General features: G+C 42.5%; 15 non-coding genes across 15 annotated transcripts; all 15 read left to right on the top strand.

The window, feature by feature from the left end:
• The first annotated feature begins 103 nt into the window (after window positions 1–103).
• TRNAR-UCU (transfer RNA arginine (anticodon UCU)) lies at window positions 104–188 on the top strand. Its single transcript is given in 2 exon segments — window positions 104–140; window positions 153–188. It is a non-coding gene; the product is annotated as a tRNA-Arg (tRNA).
• Window positions 189–1303: 1115 nt separating this feature from the next.
• Window positions 1304–1388, top strand: TRNAR-UCU (transfer RNA arginine (anticodon UCU)). The gene is given in 2 exon segments: window positions 1304–1340; window positions 1353–1388. It is a non-coding gene; the product is annotated as a tRNA-Arg (tRNA).
• A 1115-nt stretch (window positions 1389–2503) lies between these two features.
• On the top strand, window positions 2504–2588 carry TRNAR-UCU (transfer RNA arginine (anticodon UCU)). The gene is given in 2 exon segments: window positions 2504–2540; window positions 2553–2588. It is a non-coding gene; the product is annotated as a tRNA-Arg (tRNA).
• Window positions 2589–3702: 1114 nt separating this feature from the next.
• On the top strand, window positions 3703–3787 carry TRNAR-UCU (transfer RNA arginine (anticodon UCU)). The gene is given in 2 exon segments: window positions 3703–3739; window positions 3752–3787. It is a non-coding gene; the product is annotated as a tRNA-Arg (tRNA).
• Window positions 3788–4902: 1115 nt separating this feature from the next.
• On the top strand, window positions 4903–4987 carry TRNAR-UCU (transfer RNA arginine (anticodon UCU)). The gene is given in 2 exon segments: window positions 4903–4939; window positions 4952–4987. It is a non-coding gene; the product is annotated as a tRNA-Arg (tRNA).
• A 1379-nt stretch (window positions 4988–6366) lies between these two features.
• On the top strand, window positions 6367–6451 carry TRNAR-UCU (transfer RNA arginine (anticodon UCU)). Its single transcript is given in 2 exon segments — window positions 6367–6403; window positions 6416–6451. It is a non-coding gene; the product is annotated as a tRNA-Arg (tRNA).
• A 2579-nt stretch (window positions 6452–9030) lies between these two features.
• TRNAR-UCU (transfer RNA arginine (anticodon UCU)) lies at window positions 9031–9115 on the top strand. Its single transcript is given in 2 exon segments — window positions 9031–9067; window positions 9080–9115. It is a non-coding gene; the product is annotated as a tRNA-Arg (tRNA).
• A 1115-nt stretch (window positions 9116–10230) lies between these two features.
• TRNAR-UCU (transfer RNA arginine (anticodon UCU)) lies at window positions 10231–10315 on the top strand. Its single transcript is given in 2 exon segments — window positions 10231–10267; window positions 10280–10315. It is a non-coding gene; the product is annotated as a tRNA-Arg (tRNA).
• A 1167-nt stretch (window positions 10316–11482) lies between these two features.
• TRNAR-UCU (transfer RNA arginine (anticodon UCU)) lies at window positions 11483–11567 on the top strand. The gene is given in 2 exon segments: window positions 11483–11519; window positions 11532–11567. It is a non-coding gene; the product is annotated as a tRNA-Arg (tRNA).
• Window positions 11568–12682: 1115 nt separating this feature from the next.
• Window positions 12683–12767, top strand: TRNAR-UCU (transfer RNA arginine (anticodon UCU)). The gene is given in 2 exon segments: window positions 12683–12719; window positions 12732–12767. It is a non-coding gene; the product is annotated as a tRNA-Arg (tRNA).
• Window positions 12768–13895: 1128 nt separating this feature from the next.
• Window positions 13896–13980, top strand: TRNAR-UCU (transfer RNA arginine (anticodon UCU)). Its single transcript is given in 2 exon segments — window positions 13896–13932; window positions 13945–13980. It is a non-coding gene; the product is annotated as a tRNA-Arg (tRNA).
• A 1115-nt stretch (window positions 13981–15095) lies between these two features.
• On the top strand, window positions 15096–15180 carry TRNAR-UCU (transfer RNA arginine (anticodon UCU)). Its single transcript is given in 2 exon segments — window positions 15096–15132; window positions 15145–15180. It is a non-coding gene; the product is annotated as a tRNA-Arg (tRNA).
• Window positions 15181–16308: 1128 nt separating this feature from the next.
• On the top strand, window positions 16309–16393 carry TRNAR-UCU (transfer RNA arginine (anticodon UCU)). The gene is given in 2 exon segments: window positions 16309–16345; window positions 16358–16393. It is a non-coding gene; the product is annotated as a tRNA-Arg (tRNA).
• Window positions 16394–17508: 1115 nt separating this feature from the next.
• On the top strand, window positions 17509–17593 carry TRNAR-UCU (transfer RNA arginine (anticodon UCU)). The gene is given in 2 exon segments: window positions 17509–17545; window positions 17558–17593. It is a non-coding gene; the product is annotated as a tRNA-Arg (tRNA).
• A 1115-nt stretch (window positions 17594–18708) lies between these two features.
• TRNAR-UCU (transfer RNA arginine (anticodon UCU)) lies at window positions 18709–18793 on the top strand. Its single transcript is given in 2 exon segments — window positions 18709–18745; window positions 18758–18793. It is a non-coding gene; the product is annotated as a tRNA-Arg (tRNA).
• The last annotated feature ends 26 nt before the right edge of the window (window positions 18794–18819 follow it).

The following is an 18819-nucleotide window of genomic DNA, read 5'->3' as shown; positions in this document are numbered from 1 at the left end:
GAGCTCATCCCTATTATTTAGCAGTGACCATTATTCAATTGTATTTATTTGTTACGATTGAATAGTTCCTCAGGCAAGTTCCTCTAACAAAGTCTTCAGAGAGGGCTCTGTGGTGCAATGGATAGCGCATTGGACTTCTAGTTGGTGTACTAATTCAAAGGTTGTGGGTTCGAGTCCCACCAGAGTCGGTTTTATATAGTCATTCTTCATAGTGATGCTGCTCTAATGCTTTATAAAGTAATGGATTATATTCATAAGGGAGCTTTATTGACGTGGATTTGCTGCACAAGTTAACGATAGAGCCTAGTGGTTTAGGCTTCTCTTGAGAGTTGATATCAGCAAAATTGGAAGTACCCTGTGCAATTCAGAGCAAAGAGAGGGAATGGTAAGCTAACCTGCGTTATATTGTTCCCTTCCCTCATGCCCGGTGCAAGCTGTAATTCTTTATGTACCCTTTTGTCAGCCCCACAACTATTTACTGTCTAAATCTCGCTACCTTCCCCACAATAAGAATTCCAAAGAATGCCCCATTTTTACCAATGACACCACCAAACTTCCACTTCACTCCCGTGATATCTCTCGACTATTGCAACTCCTTACTCTATGGCCTGACTCTAAACAGACCATTCCCCCTTCAGTCTATCTGATTCGCTACTGCCAGTTGTATCCCCCTTACCAACCATTTACTAGTAGAGGTGTCAGCCACCCGATCTCTGCCAATCTCTCCTTGGCTTCCGTTCTCCCAACAAATCAAATTCAAAATACTAAGGGCATAAAAAGCTTCCCACAACTCTGCCTCTAGCTACATCATTAACCTTATCATATAGTATCAAATAAACCACCCTGTTCTCTGCTTCCAAGAACTCCTGTTCGCTAGCTCCCTCAAAACTTCATCCCATGCTGTCCTCTGGGATTTTCCCATGGACTATCCCATCCTCTCAGATTCCCTACACCAATCTATATGGCCATTTCCCTGTCTGTATGCTTCAGGTGATCCCTGCAAACTCATCTATTCAGGATAGTCTTTCCTGCCATCACCTAATTGCTGAGCTCTTCCTTTCTCCAACAACTAATCAACGGTACAAATATTTCTACTTAACATGACCTCCGGTTCCCACTTAAATATCAAAAGATATTGCACTAAGGCACATGCCCAAGCAGGTAAATTTAAATCTTAAACTGTATCTGGACCAGATCTTGAGCTCATCCCTATTATTTAGCAGTGACCATTATTCAATTGTGTTTATTTGTTACGACTTGAATAGTTCCTCAGGCAAGTTCCTCTAACAAAGTCTTCAGAGAGGGCTCTGTGGCGCAATGGATAGCGCATTGGACTTCTAGTTGGTGTAGTAATTCAAAGGTTGTGGGTTCGAGTCCCACCAGAGTCGGTTTTATATAGTCATTCTTCATAGTGATGCTGCTCTAATGCTTTATAAAGTAATGGATTACATTCATAAGGGAGCTTTATTGACGTGGATTTGCTGCACAAGTTAACGATAGAGCCTAGTGGTTTAGGCTTTTCTTGAGAGTTGATATCAGCAAAATTGGAAGTACCCTGTGCAATTCAGAGCAAAGAGAGGGAATGGTAAGCTAACCTGCGTTATATTGTTCCCTTCCCTCATGCCCGGTGCAAGCTGTAATTCTTTATGTACCCTTTTGTCAGCCCCACAACTATTTACTGTCTAAATCTCGCTACCTTCCCCACAATAAGAATTCCAAAGAATGCCCCATTTTTACCAATGACACCACCAAACTTCCACTTCACTCCCGTGATATCTCTCTACTATTGCAACTCCTTACTCTATGGCCTGCCTCTAAACAGACCATTCCCCCTTCAGTCTATCTGATTCGCTACTGCCAGTTGTATCCCCCTTACCAACCATTTACTAGTAGAGGTGTCAGCCACCCGATCTCTGCCAATCTCTCCTTGGCTTCCGTTCTCCCAACAAATCAAATTCAAAATACTAAGGGCATAAAAAGCTTCCCACAACTCTGCCTCTAGCTACATCATTAACCTTATCATATAGTATCAAATAAACCACCCTGTTCTCTGCTTCCAAGAACTCCTGTTCGCTAGCTCCCTCAAAACTTCATCCCATGCTGTCCTCTGGGATTTTCCCATGGACTATCCCATCCTCTCAGATTCCCTACACCAATCTATATGGCCATTTCCCTGTCTGTATGCTTCAGGTGATCCCTGCAAACTCATCTATTCAGGATAGTCTTTCCTGCCATCACCTAATTGCTGAGCTCTTCCTTTCTCCAACAACTAATCAACGGTACAAATATTTCTACTTAACATGATCTCCGGTTCCCACTTAAATATCAAAAGATATTGCACTAAGGCACATGCCCAAGCAGGTAAATTTAAATCTTAAACTGTATCTGGACCAGATCTTGAGCTCATCCCTATTATTTAGCAGTTACCATTATTCAATTGTGTTTATTTGTTACGACTTAAATAGTTCCTCAGGCAAGTTCCTCTAACAAAGTCTTCAGAGAGGGCTCTGTGGCGCAATGGATAGCGCATTGGACTTCTAGTTGGTGTAGTAATTCAAAGGTTGTGGGTTCGAGTCCCACCAGAGTCGGTTTTATATAGTCATTCTTCATAGTGATGCTGCTCTAATGCTTTATAAAGTAATGGATTACATTCATAAGGGAGCTTTATTGACGTGGATTTGCTGCACAAGTTAACGATAGAGCCTAGTGGTTTAGGCTTCTCTTGAGAGTTGATATCAGCAAAATTGGAAGTACCCTGTGCAATTCAGAGCAAAGAGAGGGAATGGTAAGCTAACCTGCGTTATATTGTTCCCTTCCCTCATGCCCGGTGCAAGCTGTAATTCTTTATGTACCCTTTTGTCAGCCCCACAACTATTTACTGTCTAAATCTCGCTACCTTCCCCACAATAAGAATTCCAAAGAATGCCCCATTTTTACCAATGACACCACCAAACTTCCACTTCACTCCCGTGATATCTCTCGACTATTGCAACTCCTTACTCTATGGCCTGCCTCTAAACAGACCATTCCCCCTTCAGTCTATCTGATTCGCTACTGCCAGTTGTATCCCCCTTACCAACCATTTACTAGTAGAGGTGTCAGCCACCCGATCTCTGCCAATCTCTCCTTGGCTTCCGTTCTCCCAACAAATCAAATTCAAAATACTAAGGGCATAAAAAGCTTCCCACAACTCTGCCTCTAGCTACATCATTAACCTTATCATATAGTATCAAATAAACCACCCTGTTCTCTGCTTCCAAGAACTCCTGTTTGCTAGCTCCCTCAACACTTCATCCCATGCTGTCCTCTGGGATTTTCCCATGGACTATCCCATCCTCTCAGATTCCCTACACCAATCTATATGGCTATTTCCCTGTCTGTATGCTTCAGGTGATCCCTGCAAACTCATCTATTCAGGATAGTCTTTCCTGCCATCACCTAATTGCTGAGCTCTTCCTTTCTCCAACAACTAATCAACGGTACAAATATTTCTACTTAACATGACCTCCGGTTCCCACTTAAATATCAAAAGATATTGCACTAAGGCACATGCCCAAGCAGGTCAATTTAAATCTTAAACTGTATCTGGACCAGATCTTGAGCTCATCCCTATTATTTAGCAGTGACCATTATTCAATTGTATTTATTTGTTACGATTGAATAGTTCCTCAGGCAAGTTCCTCTAACAAAGTCTTCAGAGAGGGCTCTGTGGTGCAATGGATAGCGCATTGGACTTCTAGTTGGTGTACTAATTCAAAGGTTGTGGGTTCGAGTCCCACCAGAGTCGGTTTTATATAGTCATTCTTCATAGTGATGCTGCTCTAATGCTTTATAAAGTAATGGATTATATTCATAAGGGAGCTTTATTGACGTGGATTTGCTGCACAAGTTAACGATAGAGCCTAGTGGTTTAGGCTTCTCTTGAGAGTTGATATCAGCAAAATTGGAAGTACCCTGTGCAATTCAGAGCAAAGAGAGGGAATGGTAAGCTAACCTGCGTTATATTGTTCCCTTCCCTCATGCCCGGTGCAAGCTGTAATTCTTTATGTACCCTTTTGTCAGCCCCACAACTATTTACTGTCTAAATCTCGCTACCTTCCCCACAATAAGAATTCCAAAGAATGCCCCATTTTTACCAATGACACCACCAAACTTCCACTTCACTCCCGTGATATCTCTCGACTATTGCAACTCCTTACTCTATGGCCTGCCTCTAAACAGACCATTCCCCCTTCAGTCTATCTGATTCGCTACTGCCAGTTGTATCCCCCTTACCAACCATTTACTAGTAGAGGTGTCAGCCACCCGATCTCTGCCAATCTCTCCTTGGCTTCCGTTCTCCCAACAAATCAAATTCAAAATACTAAGGGCATAAAAAGCTTCCCACAACTCTGCCTCTAGCTACATCATTAACCTTATCATATAGTATCAAATAAACCACCCTGTTCTCTGCTTCCAAGAACTCCTGTTTGCTAGCTCCCTCAACACTTCATCCCATGCTGTCCTCTGGGATTTTCCCATGGACTATCCCATCCTCTCAGATTCCCTACACCAATCTATATGGCTATTTCCCTGTCTGTATGCTTCAGGTGATCCCTGCAAACTCATCTATTCAGGATAGTCTTTCCTGCCATTACCTAATTGCTGAGCTCTTCCTTTCTCCAACAACTAATCAACGGTACAAATATTTCTACTTAACATGACCGCCGGTTCCCACTTAAATATCAAAAGATATTGCACTAAGGCACATGCCCAAGCAGGTAAATTTAAATCTTAAACTGTATCTGGACCAGATCTTGAGCTCATCCCTATTATTTAGCAGTGACCATTATTCAATTGTGTTTATTTGTTACGACTTAAATAGTTCCTCAGGCAAGTTCCTCTAACAAAGCCTTCAGAGAGGGCTCTGTGGCGCAATGGATAGCGCATTGGACTTCTAGTTGGTGTAATAATTCAAAGGTTGTGGGTTCGAGTCCCACCAGAGTCGGTTTTATATAGTCATTCTTCATAGTGATGCTGCTCTAATGCTTTATAAAGTAATGGATTACATTCATAAGGGAGCTTTATTGACGTGGATTTGCTGCACAAGTTAACGATAGAGCCTAGTGGTTTAGGCTTCTCTTGAGAGTTGATATCAGCAAAATTGGAAGTACCCTGTGCAATTCAGAGCAAAGAGAGGGAATGGTAAGCTAACCTGCGTTATATTGTTCCCTTCCCTCATGCCCGGTGCAAGCTGTAATTCTTTATGTACCCTTTTGTCAGCCCCACAACTATTTACTGTCTAAATCTCGCTACCTTCCCCACAATAAGAATTCCAAAGAATGCCCCATTTATACCAATGACACCACCAAACTTCCACTTCACTCCCGTGATATCTCTCGACTATTGCAACTCCTTACTCTATGGCCTGCCTCTAAACAGACCATTCCCCCTTCAGTCTATCTGATTCGCTACTGCCAGTTGTATCCCCCTTACCAACCATTTACTAGTAGAGGTGTCAGCCACCCGATCTCTGCCAATCTCTTCTTGGCTTCCGTTCTCCCAACAAATCAAATTCAAAATACTAAGGGCATAAAATTTAAAGAATGCCCCATTTTTACCAATGACACCACCAAACTTCCACTTTACTCCCGTGATATCTCTCGACTATTGCAACTCCTTACTCTATGGCCTGCCTCTAAACAGACCATTCCCCCTTCAGTCTATCTGATTCGCTACTGCCAGTTGTATCCCCCTTACCAACCATTTACTAGTAGAAGTGTCAGCCACCCGATCTCTGCCAATCTCTCCTTGGCTTCCGTTCTCCCAACAAATCAAATTCAAAATACTAAGGGCATAAAAAGCTTCCCACAACTCTGCCTCTAGCTACATCATTAACCTTATCATATAGTATCAAATAAACCACCCTGTTCTCTGCTTCCAAGAACTCCTGTTTGCGAGCTCCCTCAACACTTCATCCCATGGTGTCCTCTGGGATTTTCCCATGGACTATCCCATCCTCTCAGATTCCCTACACCAATCTATATGGCTATTTCCCTGTCTGTATGCTTCAGGTGATCCCTGCAAACTCATCTATTCAGGATAGTCTTTCCTGCCATCACCTAATTGCTGAGCTCTTCCTTTCTCCAACAACTAATCAACGGTACAAATATTTCTACTTAACATGACCTCCGGTTCCCACTTAAATATCAAAAGATATTGCACTAAGGCACATGCCCAAGCAGGTAAATTTAAATCTTAAACTGTATCTGGACCAGATCTTGAGCTCATCCCTATTATTTAGCAGTGACCATTATTCAATTGTGTTTATTTGTTACGACTTGAATAGTTCCTCAGGCAAGCTCCTCTAACAAAGTCTTCAGAGAGGGCTCTGTGGCGCAATGGATAGCGCATTGGACTTCTAGTTGGTGTAGTAATTCAAAGGTTGTGGGTTTGAGTCCCACCAGAGTCGGTTTTATATAGTCATTCTTCATAGTGATGCTGCTCTAATGCTTTATAAAGTAATGGATTACATTCATAAGGGAGCTTTATTGACGTGGATTTGCTGCACAATTTAACGATAGAGCCTAGTGATTTAGGCTTCTCTTGAGAGTTGATATCAGCAAAATTGGAAGTACCCTGTGCAATTCAGAGCAAAGAGAGGGAATGGTAAGCTAACCTGCGTTATATTGTTCCCTTCCCTCATGCCCAGTGCAAGCTGTAATTCTTTATGTACCCTTTTGTCAGCCCCACAACTATTTACTGTCTAAATCTCGCTACCTTCCCCACAATAAGAATTCCAAAGAATGCCCCATTTTTACCAATGACACCACCAAACTTCCACTTCACTCCCGTGATATCTCTCGACTATTGCAACTCCTTACTCTATGGCCTGCGTCTAAACAGACCATTCCCCCTTCAGTCTATCTGATTCGCTACTGCCAGTTGTATCCCCCTTACCAACCATTTACTAGTAGAGGTGTCAGCCACCCGATCTCTGCCAATCTCTCCTTGGCTTCCGTTCTCCCAACAAATCAAATTCAAAATACTAAGGGCATAAAAAGCTTCCCACAACTCTGCCTCTAGCTACATCATTAACCTTATCATATAGTATCAAATAAACCACCCTGTTCTCTGCTTCCAAGAACTCCTGTTTGCGAGCTCCCTCAACACTTCATCCCATGCTGTCCTCTGGGATTTTCCCATGGACTATCCCATCCTCTCAGATTCCCTACACCAATCTATATGGCTATTTCCCTGTCTGTATGCTTCAGGTGATCCCTGCAAACTCATCTATTCAGGATAGTCTTTCCTGCCATCACCTAATTGCTGAGCTCTTCCTTTCTCCAACAACTAATCAACGGTACAAATATTTCTACTTAACATGACCTCCGGTTCCCACTTAAATATCAAAAGATATTGCACTAAGGCACATGCCCAAGCAGGTAAATTTAAATCTTAAACTGTATCTGGACCAGATCTTGAGCTCATCCCTATTATTTAGCAGTGACCATTATTCAATTGTGTTTATTTGTTACGACTTGAATAGTTCCTCAGGCAAGTTCCTCTAACAAAGTCTTCAGAGAGGGCTCTGTGGTGCAATGGATAGCGCATTGGACTTCTAGTTGGTGTAGCAATTCAAAGGTTGTGGGTTCGAGTCCCACCAGAGTTGATTTTATATAGTCATTCTTCATAGTGATGCTGCTCTAATGCTTTATAAAGTAATGGATTACATTCATAAGGGAGCTTTATTGACGTGGATTTGCTGCACAAGTTAACGATAGAGCCTAGTGGTTTAGGCTTCTCTTGAGAGTTGATATCAGCAAAATTGGAAGTACCCTGTGCAATTCAGAGCAAAGAGAGGGAATGGTAAGCTAACCTGCGTTATATTGTTCCCTTCCCTCATGCCCGGTGCAAGCTGTAATTATTTATGTACCCTTTTGTCAGCCCCACAACTATTTACTGTCTAAATCTCGCTACCTTCACCACAATAAGAATTCCAAAGAATGCCCCATTTTTACCAATGACACCACCAAACTTCCACTTCACTCCCGTGATATCTCTCGACTATTGCAACTCCTTACTCTATGGCCTGCCTCTAAACAGACCATTCCCCCTTCAGTCTATCTGATTCGCTACTGCCAGTTGTATCCCCCTTACCAACCATTTACTAGTAGAGGTGTCAGCCACCCGATCTCTGCCAATCTCTTCTTGGCTTCCGTTCTCCCAACAAATCAAATTCAAAATACTAAGGGCATAAAATTTAAAGAATGCCCCATTTTTACCAATGACACCACCAAACTTCCACTTCACTCCCGTGATATCTCTCGACTATTGCAACTCCTTACTCTATGGCCTGCCTCTAAACAGACCATTCCCCCTTCAGTCTATCTGATTCGCTACTGCCAGTTGTATCCCCCTTACCAACCATTTACTAGTAGAAGTGTCAGCCACCCGATCTCTGCCAATCTCTCCTTGGCTTCCGTTCTCCCAACAAATCAAATTCAAAATACTAAGGGCATAAAAAGCTTCCCACAACTCTGCCTCTAGCTACATCATTAACCTTATCATATAGTATCAAATAAACCACCCTGTTCTCTGCTTCCAAGAACTCCTGTTTGCGAGCTCCCTCAACACTTCATCCCATGGTGTCCTCTGGGATTTTCCCATGGACTATCCCATCCTCTCAGATTCCCTACACCAATCTATATGGCTATTTCCCTGTCTGTATGCTTCAGGTGATCCCTGCAAACTCATCTATTCAGGATAGTCTTTCCTGCCATCACCTAATTGCTGAGCTCTTCCTTTCTCCAACAACTAATCAACGGTACAAATATTTCTACTTAACATGACCTCCGGTTCCCACTTAAATATCAAAAGATATTGCACTAAGGCACATGCCCAAGCAGGTAAATTTAAATCTTAAACTGTATCTGGACCAGATCTTGAGCTCATCCCTATTATTTAGCAGTGACCATTATTCAATTGTGTTTATTTGTTACGACTTGAATAGTTCCTCAGGCAAGCTCCTCTAACAAAGTCTTCAGAGAGGGCTCTGTGGCGCAATGGATAGCGCATTGGACTTCTAGTTGGTGTAGTAATTCAAAGGTTGTGGGTTTGAGTCCCACCAGAGTCGGTTTTATATAGTCATTCTTCATAGTGATGCTGCTCTAATGCTTTATAAAGTAATGGATTACATTCATAAGGGAGCTTTATTGACGTGGATTTGCTGCACAATTTAACGATAGAGCCTAGTGATTTAGGCTTCTCTTGAGAGTTGATATCAGCAAAATTGGAAGTACCCTGTGCAATTCAGAGCAAAGAGAGGGAATGGTAAGCTAACCTGCTTTATATTGTTCCCTTCCCTCATGCCCAGTGCAAGCTGTAATTCTTTATGTACCCTTTTGTCAGCCCCACAACTATTTACTGTCTAAATCTCGCTACCTTCCCCACAATAAGAATTCCAAAGAATGCCCCATTTTTACCAATGACACCACCAAACTTCCACTTCACTCCCGTGATATCTCTTGACTATTGCAACTCCTTACTCTATGGCCTGCCTCTAAACAGACCATTCCCCCTTCAGTCTATCTGATTCGCTACTGCCAGTTGTATCCCCCTTACCAACCATTTACTAGTAGAGGTGTCAGCTACCCGATCTCTGCCAATCTCTCCTTGGCTTCCGTTCTCCCAACAAATCAAATTCAAAATACTAAGGGCATAAAAAGCTTCCCACAACTCTGCCTCTAGCTACATCATTAACCTTATCATATAGTATCAAATAAACCACCCTGTTCTCTGCTTCCAAGAACTCCTGTTCGCTAGCTCCCTCAACACTTCATCCCATGCTGTCCTCTGGGATTTTCCCATGGACTATCCCATCCTCTCAGATTCCCTACACCAATCTATATGGCTATTTCCCTGTCTGTATGCTTCAGGTGATCCCTGCAAACTCATCTATTCAGGATAGTCTTTCCTGCCATCACCTAATTGCTGAGCTCTTCCTTTCTCCAACAACTAATCAACGGTACAAATATTTCTACTTAACATGACCTCCGGTTCCCACTTAAATATCAAAAGATATTGCACTAAGGCACATGCCCAAGCAGGTAAATTTAAATCTTAAACTGTATCTGGACCAGATCTTGAGCTCATCCCTATTATTTAGCAGTGACCATTATTCAATTGTGTTTATTTGTTACGACTTGAATAGTTCCTCAGGCAAGTTCCACTAACAAAGTCTTCAGAGAGGGCTCTGTGGCGCAATGGATAGCGCATTGGACTTCTAGTTGGAGTAGTAATTCAAAGGTTGTGGGTTCGAGTCCCACCAGAGTCGGTTTTATATAGTCATTCTTCATAGTGATGCTGCTCTAATGCTTTATAAAGTAATGGATTACATTCATAAGGGAGCTTTATTGACGTGGATTTGCTGCACAAGTTAACGATAGAGCCTAGTGGTTTAGGCTTCTCTTGAGAGTTGATATCAGCAAAATTGGAAGTACCCTGTGCAATTCAGAGCAAAGAGAGGGAATGGTAAGCTAACCTGCGTTATATTGTTCCCTTCCCTCATGCCCGGTGCAAGCTGTAATTCTTTATGTACCCTTTTGTCAGCCCCACAACTATTTACTGTCTAAATCTCGCTACCTTCCCCACAATAAGAATTCCAAAGAATGCCCCATTTTTAACAATGACACCACCAAACTTTCACTTCACTCCCGTGATATCTCTCGACTATTGCAACTCCTTACTCTATGGCCTGCCTCTAAACAGACCATTCCCCCTTCAGTCTATCTGATTCGCTACTGCCAGTTGTATCCCCCTTACCAACCATTTACTAGTAGAGGTGTCAGCCACCCGATCTCTGCCAATCTCTCCTTGGCTTCCGTTCTCCCAACAAATCAAATTCAAAATACTAAGGGCATAAAAAGCTTCCCACAACTCTGCCTCTAGCTACATCATTAACCTTATCATATAGTATCAAATAAACCACCCTGTTCTCTGCTTCCAAGAACTCCTGTTCGCTAGCTCCCTCAACACTTCATCCCATGCTGTCCTCTGGGATTTTCCCATGGACTATCCCATCCTCTCAAATTCCCTACACCAATCTGTATGGCTATTTCCCTGTCTGTATGCTTCAGGTGATCCCTGCAAACTCATCTATTCAGGATAGTCTTTCCTGCCATCACCTAATTGCTGAGCTCTTCCTTTCTCCAACAACTAATCAACGGTACAAATATTTCTACTTAACATGACCTCCGGTTCCCACTTAAATATCAAAAGATATTGCACTAAGGCACATGCCCAAGCAGGTAAATTTAAATCTTAAACTGTATCTGGACCAGATCTTGAGCTCATCCCTATTATTTAGCAGTGACCATTATTCAATTGTGTTTATTTGTTACGACTTGAATAGTTCCTCAGGCAAGTTCCTCAGGCAAGTTCCTCAGGCAAGTTCCTCAGGCAAGTTCCTCAGGCAAGTTCCTCTAATAAAGTATTCAGAGAGGGCTCTGTGGCGCAATGGATAGCGCATTGGACTTCTAGTTGGTGTAGTAATTCAAAGGTTGTGGGTTCGAGTCCCACCAGAGTCGGTTTTATATAGTCATTCTTCATAGTGATGCTGCTCTAATGCTTTATAATGTAATGGATTACATTCATAAGGGAGCTTTATTGACGTGGATTTGCTGCACAAGTTAACGATAGAGCCTAGTGGTTTAGGCTTCTCTTGAGAGTTGCTATCAGCAAAATTGGAAGTACCCTGTGCAATTCAGAGCAAAGAGAGGGAATGGTAAGCTAACCTGCGTTATATTGTTCCCTTCCCTCATGCCCGGTGCAAGCTGTAATTCTTTATGTACCCTTTTGTCAGCACCACAACTATTTACTGTCTAAATCTCGCTACCTTCCCCACAATAAGAATTCCAAAGAATGCCCCATTTTTAACAATGACACCACCAAACTTCCACTTCACTCCCATGATATCTCTCGACTATTGCAACTCCTTACTCTATGGCCTGCCTCTAAACAGACCATTCCCCCTTCAGTCTATCTGATTCGCTACTGCCAGTTGTATCCCCCTTACCAACCATTTACTAGTAGAGGTGTCAGCCACCCGATCTCTGCCAATCTCTCCTTGGCTTCCGTTCTCCCAACAAATCAAATTCAAAATACTAAGGGCATAAAAAGCTTCCCACAACTCTGCCTCTAGCTACATCATTAACCTTATCATATAGTATCAAATAAACCACCCTGTTCTCTGCTTCCAAGAACTCCTGTTCGCTAGCTCCCTCAACACTTCATCCCATGCTGTCCTCTGGGATTTTCCCATGGACTATCCCATCCTCTCAGATTCCCTACACCAATCTATATGGCTATTTCCCTGTCTGTATGCTTCAGGTGATCCCTGCAAACTCATCTATTCAGGATGGTCTTTCCTGCCATCACCTAATTGCTGAGCTCTTCCTTTCTCCAACAACTAATCAACGGTACAAATATTTCTACTTAACATGACCTCCGGTTCCCACTTAAATATCAAAAGATATTGCACTAAGGCACATGCCCAAGCAGGTAAATTTAAATCTTAAACTGTATCTGGACCAGATCTTGAGCTCATCCCTATTATTTAGCAGTGACCATTATTCAATTGTGTTTATTTGTTACGACTTGAATAGTTCCTCAGGCAAGTTCCTCTAACAAAGTTTTCAGAGAGGGCTCTGTGGCGCAATGGATAGCGCATTGGACTTCTAGTTGGTGTAGTAATTCAAAGGTTGTGGGTTCGAGTCCCACCAGAGTCGGTTTTATATAGTCATTCTTCATAGTGATGCTGCTCTAATGCTTTATAAAGTAATGGATTACATTCATAAGGGAGCTTTATTGACGTGGATTTGCTGCACAAGTTAACGATAGAGCCTAGTGGTTTAGGCTTCTCTTGAGAGTTGATATCAGCAAAATTGGAAGTACCCTGTGCAATTCAGAGCAAAGAGAGGGAATGGTAAGCTAACCTGCGTTATATTGTTCCCTTCCCTCATGCCCGGTGCAAGCTGTAATTCTTTATGTACCCTTTTGTCAGCCCCACAACTATTTACTGTCTAAATCTCGCTACCTTCCCCACAATAAGAATTCCAAAGAATGCCCCATTTTTACCAATGACACCACCAAACTTCCACTTCACTCCCGTGATATCTCTCGACTATTGCAACTCCTTACTCTATGGCCTGCCTCTAAACAGACCATTCGCCCTTCAGTCTATCTGATTCGCTACTGCCAGTTGTATCCCCCTTACCAACCATTTACTAGTAGAGGTGTCAGCCACCCGATCTCTGCCAATCTCTCCTTGGCTTCCGTTCTCCCAACAAATCAAATTCAAAATACTAAGGGCATAAAAAGCTTCCCACAACTCTGCCTCTAGCTACATCATTAACCTTATCATATAGTATCAAATAAACCACCCTGTTCTCTGCTTCCAAGAACTCCTGTTCGCTAGCTCCCTCAACACTTCATCCCATGCTGTCCTCTGGGATTTTCCCATGGACTATCCCATCCTCTCAGATTCCCTAAACCAATCTATATGGCTATTTCCCTGTCTGTATGCTTCAGGTGATCCCTGCAAACTCATCTATTCAGGATAGTATTTCCTGCCATCACCTAATTGCTGAGCTCTTCCTTTCTCCAACAACTAATCAACGGTACAAATATTTCTACTTAACATGACCTCCGGTTCCCACTTAAATATCAAAAGATATTGCACTAAGGCACATGCCCAAGCAGGTAAATTTAAATCTTAAACTGTATCTGGACCAGATCTTGAGCTCATCCCTATTATTTAGCAGTGACCATTATTCAATTGTGTTTATTTGTTACGACTTGAATAGTTCCTCAGGCAAGTTCCTCAGGCAAGTTCCTCTAATAAAGTCTTCAGAGAGGGCTCTGTGGCGCAATGGATAGCGCATTGGACTTCTAGTTGGTGTAGTAATTCAAAGGTTGTGGGTTCGAGTCCCACCAGAGTCGGTTTTATATAGTCATTCTTCATAGTGATGCTGCTCTAATGCTTTATAATGTAATGGATTACATTCATAAGGGAGCTTTATTGACGTGGATTTGCTGCACAAGTTAACGATAGAGCCTAGTGGTTTAGGCTTCTCTTGAGAGTTGATATCAGCAAAATTGGAAGTACCCTGTGCAATTCAGAGCAAAGAGAGGGAATGGTAAGCTAACCTGCATTATATTGTTCCCTTCCCTCATGCCCGGTGCAAGCTGTAATTCTTTATGTACCCTTTTGTCAGCACCACAACTAGTTACTGTCTAAATCTCGCTACCTTCCCCACAATAAGAATTCCAAAGAATGCCCCATTTTTAACAATGACACCACCAAACTTCCACTTCACTCCCGTGATATCTCTCGACTATTGCAACTCCTTACTCTATGGCCTGCCTCTAAACAGACCATTCCCCCTTCAGTCTATCTGATTCGCTACTGCCAGTTGCATCCCCCTTACCAACCATTTACTAGTAGAGGTGTCAGCCACCCGATCTCTGTCAATCTCTCCTTGGCTTCCGTTCTCCCAACAAATCAAATTCAAAATACTAAGGGCATAAAAAGCTTCCCACAACTCTGCCTCTAGCTACATCATTAACCTTATCATATAGTATCAAATAAACCACCCTGTTCTCTGCTTCCAAGAACTCCTGTTCGCTAGCTCCCTCAACACTTCATCCCATGCTGTCCTCTGGGATTTTCCCATGGACTATCCCATCCTCTCAGATTCCCTACACCAATCTATATGGCTATTTCCCTGTCTGTATGCTTCAGGTGATCCCTGCAAACTCATCTATTCAGGATGGTCTTTCCTGCCATCACCTAATTGCTGAGCTCTTCCTTTCTCCAACAACTAATCAACGGTACAAATATTTCTACTTAACATGACCTCCGGTTCCCACTTAAATATCAAAAGATATTGCACTAAGGCACATGCCCAAGCAGGTAAATTTAAATCTTAAACTGTATCTGGACCAGATCTTGAGCTCATCCCTATTATTTAGCAGTGACCATTATTCAATTGTGTTTATTTGTTACGACTTGAATAGTTCCTCAGGCAAGTTCCTCTAACAAAGTTTTCAGAGAGGGCTCTGTGGCGCAATGGATAGCGCATTGGACTTCTAGTTGGTGTAGTAATTCAAAGGTTGTGGGTTCGAGTCCCACCAGAGTCGGTTTTATATAGTCATTCTTCATAGTGATGCTGCTCTAATGCTTTATAAAGTAATGGATTACATTCATAAGGGAGCTTTATTGACGTGGATTTGCTGCACAAGTTAACGATAGAGCCTAGTGGTTTAGGCTTCTCTTGAGAGTTGATATCAGCAAAATTGGAAGTACCCTGTGCAATTCAGAGCAAAGAGAGGGAATGGTAAGCTAACCTGCGTTATATTGTTCCCTTCCCTCATGCCCGGTGCAAGCTGTAATTCTTTATGTACCCTTTTGTCAGCCCCACAACTATTTACTGTCTAAATCTCGCTACCTTCCCCACAATAAGAATTCCAAAGAATGCCCCATTTTTACCAATGACACCACCAAACTTCCACTTCACTCCCGTGATATCTCTCGACTATTGCAACTCCTTACTCTATGGCCTGCCTCTAAACAGACCATTCGCCCTTCAGTCTATCTGATTCGCTACTGCCAGTTGTATCCCCCTTACCAACCATTTACTAGTAGAGGTGTCAGCCACCCGATCTCTGCCAATCTCTCCTTGGCTTCCGTTCTCCCAACAAATCAAATTCAAAATACTAAGGGCATAAAAAGCTTCCCACAACTCTGCCTCTAGCTACATCATTAACCTTATCATATAGTATCAAATAAACCACCCTGTTCTCTGCTTCCAAGAACTCCTGTTCGCTAGCTCCCTCAACACTTCATCCCATGCTGTCCTCTGGGATTTTCCCATGGACTATCCCATCCTCTCAGATTCCCTAAACCAATCTATATGGCTATTTCCCTGTCTGTATGCTTCAGGTGATCCCTGCAAACTCATCTATTCAGGATAGTATTTCCTGCCATCACCTAATTGCTGAGCTCTTCCTTTCTCCAACAACTAATCAACGGTACAAATATTTCTACTTAACATGACCTCCGGTTCCCACTTAAATATCAAAAGATATTGCACTAAGGCACATGCCCAAGCAGGTAAATTTAAATCTTAAACTGTATCTGGACCAGATCTTGAGCTCATCCCTATTATTTAGCAGTGACCATTATTCAATTGTGTTTATTTGTTACGACTTGAATAGTTCCTCAGGCAAGTTCCTCAGGCAAGTTCCTCTAATAAAGTCTTCAGAGAGGGCTCTGTGGCGCAATGGATAGCGCATTGGACTTCTAGTTGGTGTAGTAATTCAAAGGTTGTGGGTTCGAGTCCCACCAGAGTCGGTTTTATATAGTCATTCTTCATAGTGATGCTGCTCTAATGCTTTATAATGTAATGGATTACATTCATAAGGGAGCTTTATTGACGTGGATTTGCTGCACAAGTTAACGATAGAGCCTAGTGGTTTAGGCTTCTCTTGAGAGTTGATATCAGCAAAATTGGAAGTACCCTGTGCAATTCAGAGCAAAGAGAGGGAATGGTAAGCTAACCTGCATTATATTGTTCCCTTCCCTCATGCCCGGTGCAAGCTGTAATTCTTTATGTACCCTTTTGTCAGCACCACAACTAGTTACTGTCTAAATCTCGCTACCTTCCCCACAATAAGAATTCCAAAGAATGCCCCATTTTTAACAATGACACCACCAAACTTCCACTTCACTCCCGTGATATCTCTCGACTATTGCAACTCCTTACTCTATGGCCTGCCTCTAAACAGACCATTCCCCCTTCAGTCTATCTGATTCGCTACTGCCAGTTGCATCCCCCTTACCAACCATTTACTAGTAGAGGTGTCAGCCACCCGATCTCTGTCAATCTCTCCTTGGCTTCCGTTCTCCCAACAAATCAAATTCAAAATACTAAGGGCATAAAAAGCTTCCCACAACTCTGCCTCTAGCTACATCATTAACCTTATCATATAGTATCAAATAAACCACCCTGTTCTCTGCTTCCAAGAACTCCTGTTTGCGAGCTCCCTCAACACTTCATCCCATGCTGTCCTCTGGGATTTTCCCATGGACTATCCCATCCTCTCAGATTCCCTACACCAATCTATATGGCTATTTCCCTGTCTGTATGCTTCAGGTGATCCCTGCAAACTCATCTATTAAGGATAGTCTTTCCTGCCATCACCTAATTGCTGAGCTCTTCCTTTCTCCAACAACTAATCAACGGTACAAATATTTCTACTTAACATGACCTGCGGTTCCCACTTAAATATCAAAAGATATTGCACTAAGGCACATGCCCAAGCAGGTAAATTTAAATCTTAAACTGTATCTGGACCAGATCTTGAGCTCATCCCTATTATTTAGCAGTGACCATTATTCAATTGTGTTTATTTGTTACGACTTGAATAGTTCCTCAGGTAAGTTCCTCTAACAAAGTCTTCAGAGAGGGCTCTGTGGCGCAATGGATAGCGCATTGGACTTCTAGCTGGTGTAGTAATTCAAAGGTTGTGGGTTCGAGTCCCACCAGAGTCGATTTTATATAGTCATTCTTCATAGTGATGCTGCTCTAATGCTTTATAAAGTAATGGATTACATTCATAAGGGAGCTTTATTGACGTGGATTTGCTGCACAAGTTAACGATAGAGCCTAGTGGTTTAGGCTTCTCTTGAGAGTTGATATCAGCAAAATTGGAAGTACCCTGTGCAATTCAGAGCAAAGAGAGGGAATGGTAAGCTAACCTGCGTTATATTGTTCCCTTCCCTCATGCCCGGTGCAAGCTGTAATTCTTTATGTACCCTTTTGTCAGCCCCACAACTATTTACTGTCTAAATCTCGCTACCTTCCCCACAATAAGAATTCCAAAGAATGCCCCATTTTTACCAATGACACCACCAAACTTCCACTTCACTCCCATGATATCTCTCGACTATTGCAACTCCTTACTCTATGGCCTGCCTCTAAACAGACCATTCCCCCTTCAGTCTATCTGATTCGCTACTGCCAGTTGTATCCCCCTTACCAACCATTTACTAGTAGAGGTGTCAGCCACCCGATCTCTGCCAATCTCTCCTTGGCTTCCGTTCTCCCAACAAATCAAATTCAAAATACTAAGGGCATAAAAAGCTTCCCACAACTCTGCCTCTAGCTACATCATTAACCTTATCATATAGTATCAAATAAACCACCCTGTTCTCTGCTTCCAAGAACTCCTGTTCGCTAGCTCCCTCAACACTTCATCCCATGCTGTCCTCTGGGATTTTCCCATGGACTATCCCATCCTCTCAGATTCCCTACACCAATCTATATGGCTATTTCCCTGTCTGTATGCTTCAGGTGATCCCTGCAAACTCATCTATTCAGGATAGTCTTTCCTGCCATCACCTAATTGCTGAGCTCTTCCTTTCTCCAACAACTAATCAACGGTACAAATATTTCTACTTAACATGACCTCCGGTTCCCACTTAAATATCAAAAGATATTGCACTAAGGCACATGCCCAAGCAGGTAAATTTAAATCTTAAACTGTATCTGGACCAGATCTTGAGCTCATCCCTATTATTTAGCAGTGACCATTATTCAATTGTGTTTATTTGTTACGACTTGAATAGTTCCTCAGGCAAGTTCCTCTAACAAAGTTTTCAGAGAGGGCTCTGTGGCGCAATGGATAGCGCATTGGACTTCTAGTTGGTGTAGTAATTCAAAGGTTGTGGGTTCGAGTCCCACCAGAGTCGGTTTTATATAGTCATTCTTCATAGTG

This window comes from Lithobates pipiens, unplaced genomic scaffold (assembly GCF_037356315.1).
Source record: "Lithobates pipiens isolate NorthernLeopardFrog02 unplaced genomic scaffold, aLitPip1_a1.2 Scaffold_13, whole genome shotgun sequence".
NCBI lineage: Eukaryota > Metazoa > Chordata > Amphibia > Anura > Ranidae > Lithobates > Lithobates pipiens.
The sequence above is the reverse complement of the archived record's forward strand: the minus strand, read 5'-3'. Positions and strand labels throughout refer to the sequence as shown.